Source organism: Rousettus aegyptiacus, unplaced genomic scaffold, assembly GCF_014176215.1.
Source record: "Rousettus aegyptiacus isolate mRouAeg1 unplaced genomic scaffold, mRouAeg1.p scaffold_m13_p_7, whole genome shotgun sequence".
NCBI classification, from domain to species: Eukaryota; Metazoa; Chordata; class Mammalia; order Chiroptera; family Pteropodidae; genus Rousettus; species Rousettus aegyptiacus.
This window is the reverse complement of record NW_023416310.1, coordinates 62,007,755-62,028,706: the sequence shown is the minus strand read 5'-3', so window position 1 is coordinate 62,028,706 and position 20,952 is coordinate 62,007,755.

Genomic DNA, 20,952 nt, shown 5'->3' with positions numbered 1-20,952 from the left:
TTTATATTTAATATCCAGGAATTTTCATTGTACTTAGTGGAGATAAAAGGAAAATATGTCTACTCCATCTTTTCCCCAAATCGAAAATAGTGCAAAATAATTCAATACAGAAGAATATTCTTTTCAACAAATGGCATTGAAAAAAATGGAAATCCATATTTTAAAACTGAATCTTGAGTTAAATCTCATATGGTGAGGAAAAAATTACATCTAAATATAAAATGTAAGACTATAAAATTTTAGAGGAAAATATACTTAAAAAATCTCTGGAACCTGTTGTTTGGCAGAGAGTACTTAGATATGATATCAAATGCATTATCTAGAAAATATAAATTTGATACATTGGACTCCACCAACATTTAAAAATATTTTACTTCTCTGTTAAAGACACTGTGAAGAGATTGAAAAGATAAGCATCAGAATTGAACATAATATTTGCAAATCACATATTCAAATAAGGACTTCTTTCTAAAATATATATATTTCAAGACCCAAACTCACTCCTGACCAATTAACTTAGAATCTCTCGATTTGGGACAGAGGCAAGATTCATCTTTTAAGTTCCCTAGGTGATTCCAATGTGCAGACAAGTTTGGGAATCACTGGTATAGCTTAAAAGACATATGTAACTATTTCATATGAATTACTTTATAGCAAATTATAGGCATGATAATGAAGGGGGACAAAAAACGAGAAGCCTAAATGGATTTTTTGGAACAAAATATAGAAGAGACCAACAGATGTTTGCATATGAAGAAGCTTTAGGTTTGGGGGGAACAGTTCTCAGTAACTGACAGTCTAATGCTTGAAGAGCGATGACCTAATTTCCGTGACCCTATTCATGGCCAATATTTGTAGCCATCACTCATCGACTATTAGTTTTTTTTTTTTTTTTGATTGTTTAATGACTTCTTTGATTTTTTTTCTGACACTCTCCAACATTAACACAGTAGAATTCACAAGATAATTTTTAAAATTTTAATTTGAATGTATTTCTTTCTTTCCACTCTCCAACATCACATACACATATACAGTTTCACCTAGACACAGTCAGGGTTTATTTTTCATATATCAAACAGACAACTTTTAGTTGAAATTCACCTGGCAATTAGCAACCCTGTTTTTACAGTTTTGGCAATGATCTGTATTCCTTAGTGAAAGTTGCTTCTCAGAAGTCTTGGATTCCTTATCCAAATCAACATACTTTTGGATATAAATACTTCCTTGACCCACCTTTATTTTTTGACTAGTCAAAGATATAACTGTGAAAGTCATTACCGTGAACTTGCAGGTGAGGTCATTTTCAAGTTAATTCTGCCATTTTCTTCTGAGCTTTCCACAAAATACAATAAAGAGTCTAATACACTTCTGTTTTATTTTCTTCCAACAGCTTCTAATAAATACATTTTTTACTCCTTTGCACTCATAAAAATTGAGCTTTGTTTTTCTTATATTTCTGCTCTCCTGGCCAAACATTTGGCTCTCCTATTCTTAGAACACAGACAGATAGTGAGACAAATACCCCCATACACATTCTCAAGCCACTCTCCTTCTTACAGTTTTTCTGATAATCCCCACTCTGTAGCATCTGTCTGTTCATATAAAGAATGCATTTAGCCCATCTTCTGGTTGCAATTGTGATGATTCACATCATGTGTCTCAATTTAAATTAATTTACGCATTGTGTATTTGTCACTGCAATCACCAGATAGTCTAAACTCTAAAAATGTCATAGATCACTTATAAGCTATATAACATAAAAAATCATAAATCTACATTTAAAGTGCAAAGCACTTTGTAATTGCAATATACAATGACCTTAGTTGAAGCTATTTCATTAGATATATCATATGTATCAATAACTATGTATATACTTTCGCGTCTATGCAATCTAAACCTATGTTTTTTATATTACTTTTTACTTTACTGTATAGGTGCAAATATATTGGTAAATTAATTTAAAAATAAACCCAAATATTTATTTTTAAATGTGGAGAATAATTATGATGATAATTAAGTCAATTAAATAGACATGATTGTTGAAATATTTGAGTGGCACCTGTATCTATTTTTAAGGATTGCATTTTATTTAGTAATTGAATTGGGTACTAACTGCTATTTATTAGAAGAGAAGAAGATCAAAGTAAATTTAAATGGAAGAAAATCTTATTTTCTGAAATGAATAATATGTTTATCTAAGTTGTTCCATTTTGGAATTTTCTGGGAAAATTATAACTAAACAGCACAATATCGATCAAAGGATGTTTCTGTCACTTAAAGCACCTTCTACTCCAGTTGCAGCTTCGGAAATACTTCTCGCCCTTGGCAGATAATCTTTTCTCTTAAACCACGAGTGTAGAATGATCTTGTGCAACCACTCCCAGCAATGATGACTTCTGGGGCTGTCATGAAGTGTCAGCAAACATGATGACTATTGGAATGTGTCAAGAACTAAATAAAGACCAGAAACTGAATAAAGCACCTGGACACAGAAAACTATACATCATCTCCTTTGCTTCCTTTTAGAAAGTTGGCGTATACAGTGTATTTTTAGCAGGAAGGGAACGGAATGATTTTGCTTAATGCTCGACAGCTGCTCATTAGGCAGATCAGAAAGAGATAAGCAGGATGAGATATTGGTTAAAATTGCAGAGTAGGTGCTAGAAGTATTAGATTTCAAGTCTTGCTCACTAACCTTGAGTGACCTTGAAGGTTTATTTTCCTGTTGCCATTCCTGGCTTTTCCAGCCTTGGAGTCGGGACAATAACACTTCCCAACATCTCAATGGTTCCAACTGGAATTTATAAAGCTTTGAGATTCTGGTTTCCCTTGAAATCACTGGCCCCAAAATGCCTTCATGTCTATATCAATTAGATACAAGCCTCATGAAGTATAAAGCATGAAAGGGATGTAGGAGTAGAACTATTAAAGTAAAATTTGATTTGATGAAAGTTTGTCCTTGGTGAGGTTGAAATTATTTTTAATCAAATTGGCCTCATGTAGTCACCTTTTCAATTAGGTAATTCTATTTTACTTCAAATTAGATGTGTGCAGACATGAGATGTGCGACTAAATGCAAACTTATATATTGTTCAAATTAAGTGAAAATAGCCAGTCGTAAAGGTTTTAATTTATGGTTACCTACAATTCAATATATTTCTTTGCTTGTTTCTAGTCGGAGAGATGTTTCCTTTCTTTTAGATGGAGAGTTCTGCAGATAATAAGGTTTTTACGTATTAAATAAGTTAGCAAAAATGAATAAATTTAGATGTCAGTATTTTAAGATATTTTTGGTCTATAATCTTTTGCAGGCCCTCGAATTATAAGATGATAAGATAATGATGAGTTGAGAAATGCTTCTTTCAAAGAAATTACTTAACATTCCCGAGAAACAGGTGTTCACAAAAGTGTTGTATTTCTTCAACAGTGATTACTGTTCTATTTCATTTTAGCCGAAGTTCCTTTTTAGTGCAGTGTAATACTGATAATATTGATTTAATTGTTGGCAGAAATGTGTAATTTGATTTTAGTTTGTGAACATATAATTTTGAAATTGTTTTGGCCTCTTTCATGTTTTAGTGCTTGTAATATTCATTTGAATAAGTGATATTAAAAAAAAAAATCCTGGTAGTGAAAGCACGATATCGCTACAGCCTGGTCTATCTAAGTTAGCTTTGTGACAGTTGGTCACCTGGGGAGCTATGAGGAGCCTAAGCAATCAGCTGTGCTGATTATGTGGTCTGCTGAGAGCAGGGGAGGCCAACATCAGCTGTTGGTTTCTACACATAAGTTGCCTATGGTCAGCATTTATGAATCCAATGGGTCTTCATTGCCAGCACCTGAGATGCCCTGGCGTGTGCCAATATTCAGCCTGAGCCTGTGTCAGAGCTACTCAGTCTCATTTGTGGCCTATGTACATTTCTGTGGGAAAATACGACTCACTGTATACAAATTCATGACAATGGGCGACCCAGTAATAAATCCGCTTCTCGTTAAAACAACAATTTTATAAAACCTCTTCAATAAAAATGTATAGTGTAAAAATGCCCACACTTAAAGAGACTTCAGCTCTGTAAGGAATGCAGTCCATCTTCCCATGTCACATGAAGCTAGAGGAAGATAAGAGAACAAGAAGTGCATTTGGTGAGCAGTTGACATGTAATCGACTGATGATAATGGTGTGGGATAAATCGTCATGGTCCATGAATAAGTCATAGATCAAATACATTGTATCTTTAATTTGAGTTGGTTTCTAGTGCTCAAGCCACCAAAGGGAAATACTTTTAAAATTCCCAGCCTGGGAACAATATAAGTATGTGTGTTGGGGGCATATAATATCATTTACTAAAAACATTTGAAGAAAATAAAATATAAATTTTTGGTATTACTTCCCCCGCTCCGCCCCCCACCCACTCCCGTCCCCCACCCGCCGCAGGAGACCAAGTCCATTAGTATTTTGGAAATATTCAGGTATTCACTGAAATGTTGAGCTTTATCTGATCTTGGAAAACTAACCTTTGCTGCAGAAGTCAAGCAGTATCATTTTTTCTATGGAAAAATCACATGGCATATAAGCTAACTTCCTAATGAAAATCTGGCTGCAGCCAACCGCAGAGAGTGAAGGGACCACAGGTAAAATGAGTTAACTCCTTTCTGCTCCATCCCACTGATCATTTCCCTTTGCCATGCAGCCCCGATGGCGCAGGGCAAACTTCTCTCAGAGGCAGGAAAAACTGCTTTCCCCCCAAGGGGAGCACTGCAGTGTATTTGCACACAGGGACTCTGCTCTTCATAGCAGACATGACCAGGAGTCGACACCTGACAAAGGCAGTGTCAACTCATCGGTTGGTCAGATGCTAATCGGATACTACTGGTAAGAATCATGTGGGTTGGATTTAGCAATACTCTTTGATGAGTGGCAAATGCGAAGTATGGCACTAATGAGATTAGGTTATAAAAAACCTGTGACTTCTTTCTTGGATTCTCTCTCTCTCTCATCTAATTCAGAGTGAAAATGAACTATCATGCTTCTTTCTTTTTCCTTTAAAGGTTTATTTAATTTAATTTTTTTTATTTTTCAATTGCAGTTGACATTCCACATTATGTCAGTTTTAGGTGCACAGCATAGTGTTAATTTTAAGCAGTCCTACTGTGAGGCGCATGTGCTGAGGTTCTCAATCCTTTGGCCAGTAGCCGTTGAGGACTTGAGTCTGCTCATAACCACAGTTGTAAGCTTGGAAGCAGATTTCCCAGTGCTAGTTGAGCCTTAATATGACTGGATTCCCAGGTAAGAACTTGGTTGAAACCTTGTGAAAGAACCTGGGCTAGAACCACCCAGAAAAGAGGCTCCTAGATTGACCTACTGAAACTCTGTGAGAAATACATGTCTGTTGCTTTAAGATGCTAAGTTTGGGGGTAATTTGTTATAGATCAATGGGTAACTAATACAATCAATTTCAATGACAAAGCATAGTAGCAGTGCAACTTTTGCACCTAAAACTCCCAGTTGTTCCCTATTAGATTCTTTTGACTGCATCCCTATGCCTCTCCTGACTTTAAGAATTAGAATTTCTTAGAACTCTGTGATTCATTCTCTCCTCAAGTAATTTTTTTGGTTACTTTTATTTGTTTATTTATTTAGTATTAAAAATTACCGCAGATCAACAAAATCCAATACGTTTCAAGTGTACAATTCAACAGCATGTTAGATATATATCGCATTGCGTGTTCACCACCCGGAACTAAAATTCTTTCTGTCACTATATATTTGACCACTTTTACCCATATTTACCTTTCCTCTCCCCCATAGCTTCTAAACTCATGGAACTTGGACTTAGAGAGGATTTTTTGAATTTGACCTCAAAGGCAAGGAAAGCAAAAGCAAAAATAAATGAATAGGACTATATCAAATAATCTTAGGTGATCTTGTTTGCTTGTATGGCCTTAAATACCAATCGAAAACTTACACATTCATATTTTCCATTTAACCAACCATGGTTTTTCAACCTTGGCACTTTTAGTATTTTGGAAAGAATAATTTTTTGTTGTGATGGACTATTCCGTGCATACCAGGATGTTGAGCAGCATCTCTCTGGTCTCTACACTCTAGATACCAGGAACTCCCTACCGTCAGTACTGAAAACCAAAATGTCTCCAGGTGTTGCAAATATACCCTCAAGGCTCGGGCATCAATAATGCGGTGGGCAGAGGACCTTTATTCAAAGATGGAAATCCACATATTCAACCCCTATCTAAAGATAGTATAGTCTCATAGATATTTCAAATTTCACATGTTAAAATTTAAATTCATAATCTCCACCTTTCCCCCCAACTATTGCTGGAAACCTAGTTACCTTGAGTGTCCCCCATTTCTTTAGGTATCTGCATAATCTACCAGGAGCCCAATGCCTTAATGGCAGCATCTGTTCCTGTCAACATCTGTCAGCCAGGCCTTACGTATTCTACCACTTATCTCTTTCTAACTTCATCACAGAAAACTCTGTCCTTTCATCATTGACCTCTAATTACTATATTGTTGTTTGCAGTGTATCTTTTGTGCCAGTCCGTTTCCTATGTCATGGCCTTTGCACATCCCTCTCCTGTCTGGAATATAACCGATTTCCTTTTTACCTTGTTAATTCTAAATGATCTCTCAAATATCAGCTGCAATGTCACTCCATCCCTGACTGCCTCAAACTAAGGTTAGTCCCCCAATTATAATCTCAAACAGTACCTGACACTTTTAAAAATAATAATTATATTTAATTTTTGAAACTTTAGTGTTTTTCTTATTAACAATAATTTTAGCTTCATTAATGAGGGTACTATGTCCATGTTCCTTTGCCCATATATAACATACCTTGGTTAGTGTCTGCCAAAAGGCAATCAGAAATATTTATTGATTTTAAAAATAAATGGCTGAATGAACAAATCAAAAGGCAGTGGGAATTATACCATTCATACTGCTAAAGTCTGGGAATGATCAATAGGGCTGTGCGAGTATCTTTGAAAGTAATTCTTTTGTACAAATACTAATTTGGGAAATGTATGAAAAATTTTAGGTGTGAATGTCACTATTCCTGTAAAAGGTAAAGTACATTATTGGACAATGAATTATAAAACTGTTATCAGAGTTAATGAACCAACTGGTAAAACTATGTATAATGTGAATAGTAATGTATAAATGGAATGAATATTTTTCTGAAAAGAGTCAAAATACTTCAATTTTACAAGTGTAAATAAATAAAAATGCTTTTTTTCCCTCTGAAAAAAACAATGACATCTTTAAGCACACTAAATATTTTCTATGTGGTTGAAAGTGATACCATAATTAAAATTTAAGAAAACTACTAGATGTATGATAGAGCATTATCATTATATTTAAAGATTTCTTGCAAATTAATAAGAAAAGGCAAATAATATATTAGAAATAATGGAAAAAGAAAGTATACAGAAATGGAAATGAATAATTAATACTATTTGAATAAAAAAAAGTACATCCTGTTTTATAATAGCAAAATATTGGAAACAATCTATATAAGCAACACAGGGCACTGTTGAAGGAATTATATCTCCCCAAAGTAAATTTCTATTCAGAAAGTAAAACTGAGAATATAAGTCTATATTTGTTAACAAGGAGCTATGTGTGTGTTTAGAAACATACGCCTACATTTTTCTTTTTTATCACATAGTTCAGTAAAAAATAGAAAAGTTTCATAATATATATATTATGATACCATTTTTATAAAAATACAGGTTGTATATATATCCATAAAAACTAGTTAAATGAAAACACATTAATGTGGAGATTACGTTTGGATCCTAGAATTCTTTTATTACTTAAGCTACATGTATTGATGTAAATTATTTATGATGCATATCAAATACTTATGTAATCAAGAAAACGATATTCAAAAAAATTCAACTTTAAAGATCTTAGACAATTTTATAGGAAAATAAAATATATTTAAAAAATTTAGCCCCAAGAATCTGTGTCCTAGAAATATAATTTCTTTTAAAAAATTTACATAATAGCTAAAATTTATATAGTATCTAAAGCTTTCTTTCATAAAAATGCTGATACTAGATTTTAATAATATAATTTTTCATTCTTATATAACTATCAAAGTTAAAGTTAGAATTTTAAACCTTCCCCAAACTCATCCATCATATTAGTAAGGAAAATTGGGATATGCCTTACTATCCCAAATGAAAATTAAAGCCATCTGCTAATTCCACAGCATACTTCACCTAAGCATTTTGCAAAATTTTGTTGTAACTTGAGTAAAAACAAGAAAAGAAGTAAACACGCCTCAGATCTTCTTTAATCTTTGGCAGAGAACTATGCAATGGGGACCTTGCCATCAACAGAGGAATGCCTTTTGCACAGGGGACCTCTTCATAACATAAACTGTCTTGTTTGTCCCTGAATTTTGCTTCAGTTTTGTAATGGTTAGCAAATGAGCTGGGCTCCTTTGGTGGGTTAGAGGAAGACTATTAAAGCAACATTTTATCTTTCTTTGGCCACAAATTTTCTGTTGAACCCTATGGGCCAAATTTAGAAATGTAGATAGACCAGATGTGCTCATAAAATTGAAGCATACCTGTGCTGCCTACCAAAACACCCCCCAAAGTTTCCCATTGCACATTGTTCTGGTTTCCTGGAGCTGCCTGCAATGGTCCCAGCAGGCAAAGTTCCCTCCCCAGCTTCTGAGCAGGCTGGCAGCTCCAGCTTTGAGAATGTTAGTGATGAGGCCTGTGCAAATAAGCACAAGTTACATTATGTCAACTTCAAATGAAATCATAACACAAAAACAAAACATTCATAAATTGATAGAAATTATAGAGCATCAAATGAGATACAAGAATTTTATCTCCTCATTTGTATATTCTTGTCTCCCTGTCTATAAACATATGTTTGCACATGCTGTGTATTGATAGATTAACATATAAAATTACAACATTGCATTTGCAACACTGTAGTTAAGGTTGTCTTCACATTTATATTTCTGAGGTTTTATATCTTAACCGTAAACATCTTCTCGGGCTGAAACTTGGCACGTAGTGCAAAACTAGACGTGTGTTCATCTTTCTCCTAAACATGGGGCAAATTTCACAGGAATGCTTAGATCTTTTTAAACATTCTTTTTAGTTGACCTAGTAAAATATCATTTTTTAAAATCAGCCTATAAAAATGCATAGGTTAAAGTTCCTAACAATAATCCAAAACAGAAAATGAACAGAAAGTTTATATTTTCTATGTTAAGGAGAATGAAGTATGTGTTTTAATCACTAACTATAATTTTTAAATTTATTAGATCATTTTACTAGAAAAAATATGTTAATGACTTTTCAAATTACACAATTTTTAAAAGCATCTAAAAGCAACATGGGAAACCTACCTAGCTTTTGGTGAGATATATATTGTATGTGACATAACTGACTTAAAGTTGCTTTGTAAGTGATGTTAACAAGATAATTATAAAAACTGTTAAAGTCTATAATCACGCCTAAATGCTTTAAAATATTATCTTAGAGGAAAAGACTTAATCAAGTTTACCAAAGGTGTTGACACTATACTAAAATTGAATGAGTTTAATATTTTGCTCTGAAATAAATTTTTCAAAAGATTTATAAATTTGGAATGAAAATAAAACTTCAAAAGTTAAATTTATTTATTGGTTAGATTATTTCCAGTACATTATTGAAACTCTGGTTATTTTCCTGGTGGTTCTGAACACTGATTATTTTAACCAAGGTTGCTTGTTTGTTTTCATAGACCTTGCTTTCATTTATTAGAAAAATATGTTTTGAAAATTAAATCTCTCTGTAACAACAATGGGTTAAATGAAAGGCAAATGTTTTTCAAATCATATAAAGTTTGCTTTATAGCTTTTAACATCTTTAAGTCATTTTTCAATACTTCCAACTTTCTCAGAAGACCTTCTCCTTACTTTTATAAAATTTGAGAGTGAGAAAAATTTGTATTTTGTGGAATGTTGAGCACATGTTTATTCACAATTAGCTGTGACACATATGGAATAAATTTCTCTTATGGTATATAACTTTAAAAGTTCAGACTGAGAAATACGTTGAGGGTTTGTACACTGGATTTAAAAAATCGGGCAAGATGCTCACTGATCACAACGCATTCAGTTTCAAGTATGTAAATATTCATGCAGTTTATCAGACCATGGAAGATGAAATAAACAAGCAATTTTCCAGAGCTGGAAAGATTAACTTCTGATTTATTAATTCAGTGTTGTTAAGTCATGCACTTTTCCCCAAAGGTTCTATTTTCTGTTTTCTAACTTCCGCTACTGTGGTCTCTTGGGAATTGTGAGGGTGCGTGGGCCCGATTTTTTAACTCTACGTCCTTTGCCACTCATCATGTTAAGCATTCGGCCTTGCTTACACTTCACTGCCTAGTAGTAGATACTTCGTGTCATCGTTCCCTGTGGACTGAATTAGAATAAGTCATTTGCCATTCGTAGGAAAGCTAGTGATGAGTTTGAACCAGGAAAAACCAACAATGTTAATATCTGGAGGAAAGTGAATGTTATTCAAAATTATGGACCTAGACTTTACTTCATTTTCCAAAAAATTTACATCTGATGGTCCTACTGTTTGTCTTAGGACATATGCATTTCCTCTTTCTTACTTCAAGGTAGCATTTTACAGATGCAAATGACTCCAAACTTGGTATATTATATCCTGAAGTTTTCAGCAGGAAAAGAAATGGTTTACATTATGTTTGTTTTTCTTCTTGTAGTAAATAGGCATTTGGGGAAAGGAAGGATTTCTTTAGCACATGTAACATATGCTCTGAGTTATAAAAATAAAGATTCTTATTCATTTTTTTCTACCTGTCCCTCCATACTTTATGATATAAGATTTCTGAAAGTTAATGGTCAAATCCATTTCTCAAGGATAATAATTTATGCTGATATCCAGTCATGGATATGGGATAAAGAACTATATAGCAATGTGCTAGGTGAGGGCAGCATTAGAACATGAATAATTTTTAACATGATCCTTAGCATATGGAACCACAGATAATTGTTGAATAAATGAATGAAGGGATGAATGAATAAATGCACAAATGAGGTATTGTTTGGAGGGGAGATAGGTGGCCACTTTACCTATTAGTCTCCTGCAAATATTTCTGAGACATAATGCTTCTGGGAGATTGGAAAACTCCACAATGTGTGGATGTCATGCTGTCTGCATCACTGCTAGTTTTTGTGTGTATACTTGTCACAGAGATAGCTAGGGTAGACACTGCATGGACAGTATAGAGGAAACAATATCCATATAACAATGTTGTATTTACCCTATCCCGATATTGGATACACTCAGAACTTATATTCATTGGACCCTCGGTATTGAATATTTTATTAATTTCAAAAAGTTATGGCAAATCTTCTGTGTGGGTGGAATATTGAAAAATCATTACCATAAAATATTTGTGCTTTACTGGATGCATGCAAGGTACCATTATTCCTACTAATGAGAATACTATTGACAACATTCCAATATTTTTGCAGAATATTCAGGTCTTCAGGCCATCATTCCCATCCTGTAGTTAGAAACACTGAGGTTATTGGATGGTAGGTGATATATGACTAGCTGTTGGTTAACATCTTAATATGTTGTCTCCTAAGTGGAAAATCTATTACCTGGCATCAATATATTTTATTTCTCATCACATCATTGTTGAATTTGCAATGACCCCCTAAATGGCCACTGTTCTTTCCTGTTCTAACTCCTGGTTGACATAAATCCTAGATTCTTAAAATATTGTTCATACTTAATATATGGCATATATCATTATATATACTGATATGAAATATATTACATATATTTTATATTCATGTATTACTTAATGTTACATATACACTTAAAGTATATACTTAAAATATTAAAGTATAATACATGACACTGTCAGTGTTTCTTAATTCCAAAGATATGTCACATTGTTAACCTGAATCCTAACGGTGTAGCCACACTGTCTGAATCCAGTCTAATGCCCTTCCTCCTTTTGTATGTGTCCTCTATTGCAAGTAAATGAGTCAACTTACTACCTCGGACATCTTGAATTTACAGGTGGCATTTGCGAAGATTAATGGCAGAGTCTATATTTTTCTTAGCCCATCTGCACATAAAAGTGGCCACGCATAAAAGTGCCCATACATAAAAGTGGCAAATAGAGCAGCTATTAAAGAGAGGATCTTTGTTTGTCCATGAGGGTCATTCAGTTAGTCTTAATGACATTTCCCAGAAAAAAAATTAAAAAGGCCAAAGGAAATTCAATATGTTTACGACTCAGTCTAATATTTACTTCTTTTTATTAAATACTGATAGAACTCATCTATGTGCCTTGAGAGACTCCATGTTAGACTCACTAATCGGGTTTATAATTCAAAGCAAACTGGAGAAGACACTATGGAAGCAAATCAGTCAGTGATATTCTCAAACTCGGTCCTCTCCTGCCTGGCACAAAACTGTTCATCTGGTTCGGATAAACTCAAGAACCCAGTAAAGGAAAGAAGAATGTGTTTTTAAAGGAACTTTATATGCCTTATAATAAATCTGGATGTGTTTAAAAAATCCCCGAGGAGTTTGAAAAAGTCTGGATGTGTTTTCTCAAATAACTATTTAAAGCATATTAGAGTTTTTTAATTGCACTGGGGACTTTTCAAAGCATATCAGGACAAAACAGTAGAGTATAGGCCCCGATATGCTAATTAATAGATAGCTAGACCCCTGAAATAAACCTGCAACACTCCATTAATCAGGCAGTAATTGAATTGGCACAGTGCTTTTGTGCAAACTACATGATAATTGAAAATCCAAACCTGGCAGCCGTGAGGGTAAGGTTCTCTACAATGGAACGTAACAGGGCATCCTGTTTCCTGTTGTCAGTGGGCAGTGGGCCCTACTGTCAGGAGGTGTTGCAGAGGGAGAAAGTTGGCTACACTCTGAATCCACTGTAACTTTGTCTCCTGCCGAGATGGTCTTTTAGGTGTGTGATATCCACTGGTCATAAGCATAACCCCATGGAAACACATGTAATGGCTGATATGCTTTTCTCTGTTACCTAAAGACATCTGCCAATTAATGTGATTATAAAATAATAGTGAGGAGCAGATGTTTCATTTGCTAATTTTATATCTGACTGTTTGAAAGCTAACTACCTGGGGATTTAACTGGCAAATACTACTTTGCTTATGAAAAAAGAAACAATGCATGCATTTTTCCCACACAGCTGATGTGGTATAATTCTGGATATTGGTTGCCTATAGTAAGAACTCAGTGAGAGGGAGACTGATTGCTTCTAAATGAAGAGAGGAAAAATAGCATTTTAAGCCTTTTTACTACAAACAGAACATTAAGCATATCACTATGCCAAAAAAAGGCTGTTGCAATAAAAAAAGTTTTGCTTGTCATACTGTGATGATAATGCAAGGAAAAAAAGATGTGGATAAAGTGAAGATTGGCATGAGTTTCCTATCTGGAACTTTAAAAAAAATCATCTTGAAAAACTTGAAAACATTTTACATTTTCCAATCCTTTAACTATAAAGGTGAAGCAGAGAGATTATGGTGAAAGAGAGCTTTTATGGCTGTGGGACTCTTGAGAGAAATATTTTAAGAAATTTAGAAAAAAAATAAACTAAATAATATTTTAATCAAACATTTTTATTCTAATTTACTCATTTTTCTTCCCCACTGATGATGTGTACAGTGTGAAACATACCTGTTTCCTAGTCTGGCCTCTTACCTGGATCAAATTGTTCTTATTGTGTTGGCCCCAAGCAGTCTCTGTCACAAGAGGTCCACTCTGTGTGTTAGTTCCATTTTCTTTATTAAAGAAAACAACAACAACAACACCAGTGGATTTGGGTACTGGATATGCCACTAACTGTGTTTGTGATTCCTGGCAAGTTACCTAACCCCTCAGCTTCACTTCCCTTAACTGTGTGAGGAAGAGTCTGTATGACGTGAGTTTCAGAACTTTTTAAAATTCATGCCCTCTTTTACAAAAGTAAAATCCTTGGTTTACCTTCAAATTTTTTCAAATTTATAAAATAATATATGTAGCATGATTTAAAGAAATCCCAAAGCAAAATTACATGGAAAATGGCTTTATTTTCAAACCTCAACCCCTTCTAAGATTCAGAGGAGTTGCAGAACTTACATGAAGGCCTCCCAGGCCACACGTGTCCCTGTCTGTCATCAGGTCACAGGCATGGAGAGGGCAGCCTGGGAGCCAGTGTCAGGACCTCAACTCTGAAAGTGGCTTTTACTGGGGAGGCTGGCTGTTGTCCTTCCAGCCTCTCACTCGCAAAGTGAACTTTGTTATCAATAAATGTATCTCAAGTTTTTTCTTTTTTTCCATGTAATGTGATAGAACATTAATAATTCCCTAATGTCCACCACTGATTATCACCTCACAAGCCTGTACCTATGCCTGAATCGTGGGTCACTCTTCTGTGAAACAAAACAAAAAACAAACATCTCATGGCTGCTTTACTTATTTGGGGGTCTCCTGAAGCCCAAAGGTGCTTGGTTTTACCTTTTGTTTTAACTTCAGGTTGTTACACAGTAAGATTTTAGCACTTTTGGCTAGGGATCTTGTTTCCTTGTGTTTCCCCCACTTTGGCTACAGGATTTCTTCCACAGCATCTGCTCCAGTCCCCATTTCTCTTAGACGCTGAGGTCATTCTCAGTCCTTCTGAAGAACCTGCACCTTCTTTAGTGTTTCCAGATACTAACAGGACTGCATTTCCCCCACTCCTAGCATAATGTTTTTTCTCAATATAACAAATGGGGATGAATAGGCTTGAAATCATTTTCAAAACATGGATTCCAACTTGACTCTTCCCTTTTCTCTTTATATCTCATGTCCAAGACTTTCTGCTTTCTCTCCAAAACATAACTCATATTTATTTTCCCACTTCTCACCATCTGCGTGGTCTCAGCTTCTGTCATTTCTTGCCTACACGTCTGCAGAGTCCCCTTTCTCTCTCTGCTTCCACCCTTGCAACCACAGACTCAATGTACAAACATTGATAACGTTTTAAAAAGTGTAATCATATGTCCTTCCCCCTACCCCATTTAAAAAATTCATTAGTTGCTTCCCACTGTGTTTAGTATAAGATTCAAACTTCTCACAGTGATATAGGTATTACATCATTGTCTGTCCTTATTTACCTCTCTCATCTCCTCTATCCTTCTTATTCCCTACCCCCCCCCCCCCATTCACACACACACACTGAATCTTAGCCACACGCTCTCTTGGCCTACAGATCTTGCGTTTACTATTCCTCTGCCTGGCACACTCTTCCCTGCACTTTGTGCATGGCCGATTTCTTCTATCCTTCTGGCTTCCACTCAAGAATCATTTCCTCAAAGAGCCCTTTCCTATCTTTGTAAGCTCTCCCATCTTATCCAAATCACTCTCCACCTCTATTACTTAACATAGTCTTAACTTATCTGGTTCATCTGTTTAATTATTTATTATTTGTCTCCCAATACAAGAACATACCCTCTGTGAGGACAGAGACTTTGGCTGTCCTTTTCCCTGCCATACTACCAAACGCTCCCAATGCCCAGGACAATGCTCAATAAATACTTGTGAGATGGATAAAAAAGATGTTTACACTAAGAGCATATGCTTGCAGTCTGTGCAACTGTTGAAGAGAAACTAGCCTAGTGGTGATACAAACTAAGAGCCTGGGTCTTGTCCAAGTGTTTGCAGAAGGAGAAATCAATAACCATCCCAAAATTACCATTCCTTTTTCTAAAAAAAAAAAAAAAACTTAAATTTTTAATGCAAGTCTACTTCAATCAAATTTGACTCCACAGGAATAGACATAGGAAAATAAATCTATTTTAAAGCAAGAATAAAAGGAAAACAATTGTAAAAAGCTTCCACAAAGGACTAGAAAATAGTAAATAGTTTAGGCTTGTACTCTACATGGTCTCTGTTGAAGTAAAACGGCAGCTGTAGATAAATAGATAGGTGGACTGTGTACCATTAAACTCTAGGTGTTGACATTGAAATGTGAACTTCATACGATTTTCAATTTCATGAAATATTACTGTTGTTTTTATTTTTTCTCGAGCAGTTATAGTGTAAAAACATAATAAAATTGAGCAATGGGCCAGGTTTGACCTGTAGGCTGTAAATTACCAAACTTTCTTTTGGAAGTGTTGAACTGTCCCTGATTCCTTCTTCTTTGACTTGCTGATTTGAGAGCTGCCTTAACTTAAGAGTTTTTAGGGAGTTCTCACTTTATTTGTGGAATCTGGATTTTCTAAAGGCATTTGCATCTCTGACTTTGTTCCTAAGAATCTTCTTTGAGTGTCAAAGCTATTAATTCCTTTAAAAGCTATAATTACTTTATTTCTTGATACTCCCAGAAAATCTCACTTTCATAGGAATGAAAAAAAAATGTTCCTTTATGTCCTATCTTTCCCAATGAGTGTCATCTGTTTTTTAAAGATTATTTACATAAATCGATATTAACCTGCATACATTCTACTCTATTTTATTTTACTCTATGCTACTCTATATATTCCATTTTTCCTTTCCTCCCAGCTAGAGACTAGCAGTTGGAAAGTGATGAAAAAGAAACAGAATATTATATATGCTCCATGGTCTTGTGATCTAAAAGAGAAGCTTCTCTCTCTTTATGATTGCTTCAAATTAATCATAGATTTTCAACTAAGAATGCTTGAGATAATAGGTTTCCTACTAGGGTTACTTCTTTAAAAATCTTTCAGTTATTTATCCTTATCTCTTTATTTATGAGAGGAAATTTATCCCTAGTCTTTCTTTCCCAGGCAAAATGTGCCACCTGTGTTCTGGATTCTATACCATCCAACTGTGTTGATTCCTTTTTATCGGCTGAATAACAGCAACTGTACTGTATTGTACACTAATTTCCTTCTCCTGTATCTTCCTCTACATCCTTGCTTGATTCCTAAATGCTTACAAACCTTACCTTCCACCTGCATTCCTGCAAATCATTGTTCTATTTAACTCTTTCTCTTAATTTTAAACTTGCTCGAAAAGATATATGCCATTTTGTCATTGGCTGTTACAGTTGCTATTTCTGCATAACAAACTTTCCTAAAACCTACTGTCTGGAAGAAACAGTCATTCGTTTTGTTCATGAGCTTGTGGTTTGGGCAGGCCTCTACAGAGACATCTACTTTCTGTTCCATGGGCGTCAGCTGGGAAGACTGGGGTGGTGGCTGGAGGAGATTTTTCTAAGGGCTTTTACATGTCCTGGAAGTTAGAGCTTAACATTTCATGGGCTTTGCAGGTGAAATACAGCATGATGTCTGGGTACCAAAAATAGGCATCCATGAGACAAGAAGTGAAGGCACCAAAAATGGCCTCTAGACCACCAGGGTCTAGTGCCATGAGAGAGTAAGTGGAGCTGCCAGTTTCTTAAGGCCAACGGGACTTTAACATTGACATATTCTATCAGTCAACAAGTCACAGAACGCAGACAAATTCAAGGAGATATAGATCTCAACCTTTGATGGGAGGAGTGTCAAAGAATTTAGGCGCCATGTTTGAAAATCTCTTCTTAAAATTTCAATGGTGATCACAATATTAACTTTCAAGTTACCAGATTCAGTGGGATTTGTTTTCAGCATTTCTTCTATGTGATCTCTTTTCATGGCTGACACTCTTGGTTTCCTTTCTTTATATATTCTCATTTCCTTTAGCACACGAAACACTGTTTTCTCTTTATCCTCTTTTAACCCTTCATTCACTTTCTTTTTTTGTTTAAATATCTTAAATATTAGAATTCTTCTGGATTCGCTATTCCATCTCTTCTTTCTAAGTGTTCTTTGTGAGTTCTATAACAAGAATTAATAGCTATACTCTCACAATACCTAATTTATGTTTTAAATCCCACCCATTTTGCTGTGCTCCAGAATTCCTTTTCTGGTTATGCATGTAGTACAGTTATTTACATTAAGTATGAAAATTCCACAAAACTACACTCTGGGTATGTTGAACTCTCTGCCTCTTGAACATTCTTCCCCTTGAATGATTGTGCGCCTTTGCTTATTCTATGCTCTATATCCAGATTGCCTCTTGTTCACTTGGATGAACTCCTATTCATTCTTCAAAACCCAGCTGAAATAGTTTTTGAAACCTGATTCCCAGGTAGAGGGAATTGCTCTGAGTGAGAGCTCATGATACTTTTTCTCTTTGAATGTGCGAGAGGTAATCTTAGTTGAAATTTTTTTGGGTTATAACGTTCAGCTCTATATATAAGTGCTAAAATCCTTCAATGCCACAATCTGAATATCATTAACTACACATAGGAAGCCAGGATAACAAACAACTAATATGGTCACATAATGTATCAGAAGAAGCAGAAGCTCTTTGATTTGAAAGACAAAGAAGCACTTTTTCAACAAACAGTTTAATTCTATTAGCATTTTGAAAGTTAAGGCTTATACAAAGAAACTTTGTACTTTCTTAGAGTGGGCCTGTTTAAAAAAAAAAAACTTTAGTAACACATTGGGGAATATTTGCTTGAGCTATCTTATTTCTTCTAATCATTGTCCCTCTTTCACTGGAGAATTTCCCATTATTCAACAACATATGGATGAAACATTTTTTTCAGTAATCATGTCTGAACAAAGTAATCATTCTCTCATTAACCAATTATTCTTCAAAATCAATTGGAACAGAACATATTTGCTAAAAAAATTTACTTTAATAAACCCTGTGGAATCAGATCTCACATCTCTCATATTCGAATGGATTAATTCAAGGATCAGAGTGTAGATAACAGAAATGGTTTCTTTTCTTTTTTTCTGTTGTTGTTTGTTGTTTTGATGCAGTGACAACACATAATCTCAAAATAAAGTGGCCAGAGATGGAATAAAACTAGGTTTTCTGAAGGAGGAAAAGATAAAAGAATGAAAACATCTATTTATGTACAGAAATCTTAATCTTCCCAGCTCCAAGAGATTTTTTGGTCCTTCTTTTCTCCTGTGCTATCACAAGTTTTTGATTTGTTTCAGCTCTTCCACTTTTTAGAAGATGTTGGATAAACAGCCAGACCAAAGATGTGAAGGATGACTGCTATGCCAAGACGTGTTTTCCAGAAGGGTCCGACACGGTGGTCAGGAAAGGTAACATTATCTCAGAATTCCAGTGACTGCTTAGTTCTGAATGATATCTCAAAGCATTGGGGGGAAGAGGAGTTTGCCCAGTTTTTTCATTTTTGTTTTTTTAACTCCGTCATATTTCACTATTTTTTTACTCCATTGTTTTCTACGTGAATTTTTTATTCCACGGCATTCCAATGGCATTCATTTTGATACAAGAGGCTACCCCTACCTCCTGTTTCATTCCCTTTGTAATTGACTTTATGGGAGTCTATTTTGAAGATTTAGTTTCATAGTTTCTTTTTGGCTTCACAAACCAGAGCATATACCAAAAGAATTCTGGGTTTCCTGCTGCTATAATTCAAGGAGCACCAAACATTTTCAGGTAAAGTGTAGCATAGTAGAAATCATTACAGCAAAACCCGAGAACAAAAAATTTTAAGTCTCAGTTTTTGCTTCAGCTATCAAAATAATATTTCACTCACTACCAAACAAAATATTAAAAGCTTATAAGTTCTAGTCCTTCTTCTGCAGCCAGCGGTTATAGAAATGTTATAGAAGCTAGAAATTTACTTTCTCTCTGAACTTCAGTTTCCTATCCTGTAACATAAGTTTTTCTTCTTTAAATTTTATGACTTTTTATGTTTGTCATAATGCAATTTTGAACATTTTCTAAAAGAGTGAACAAAAACTGATCCACCATCAAATGTAACAATAACAAAGTGTATAGTACCTTTGATTTAAACCTTACTCACACACTGGTGAAAAAGACATACACAAAAGCACACAATAATATCAATATACAACACTTTCCATAATTATTTAAATGATCTCATATCCTTAAGCTGGTTTATTCATCATAAGCAGGGTGATTTTTTACTTCCAAACTTTTTAAAAAGTTTCTTGTCCATGCCGTTAAATGCTACAAACTAATCTTACATTTAGGTCATTAATGAGTGTTGCCACAATTCTCTGTACTGGGTAGCTTTGGGATGACAGCTGTCACTGCAGCAGGATGCATTTTTCTATAATAGTTTTATGATTCAACCTTTGAGATGAAGATTTGGACACCTGATACCAGCCAGCGATTTTCTCCCTGTAATTTTCAAAAGGGGTAAAACCAAATAACAGCCTCCAGGACTCACAGGTCCTAGCCAAATGTTTCAGAAATGACATTGGTGGGAATTGAAAACCATATTTATTTTTTTCGAGTATAAGCTGATCACTTTCATTTGCTAGTGCTAGTTGATAATGGGAGTGAGATGAAGGCTGGTTTTCCTTCAAAGTCACAAGAAAGCCATAGTTTTCTCTGCATTTCTCTTTCACATTATTGTGGAGGTATTTACCAATGATGTGTCAGTTCAGTGTCAGCAATTTTCATGACAAATATGTGGCCTGTAAAAAAAATCTATTCTACAGTACACTGAGTATGCTATCTTTAAAAATCTAGGACATCCTTACAAATATTTGGCTTCCACATATAAATAATTTAAATGCAAGTAAGAAGGGAAATAAGCAAGGTTGAATATTTAAAATATGGTTTAGTACTGACAATGCACAATCCAACTGTCTGCACTGAGGACAGCAAAGAGGAATTGTTAGTTCCTTCTTTGACTTTTGGTGTTGACCTAAACTTTGGCTTGAACCAAACAGACTAATCTGGGTTTCTAAGAAGTCTGTCTAGCCTCAGCCCAGGTTCAAAGTACCTCCTCTTTCTAGAACTAGCACTATCATTCAACACACAGACCTCCCTCTTTTCCTCTAAGAGCAGTTTCCTGAAAATATCAGACTACTGACTGGC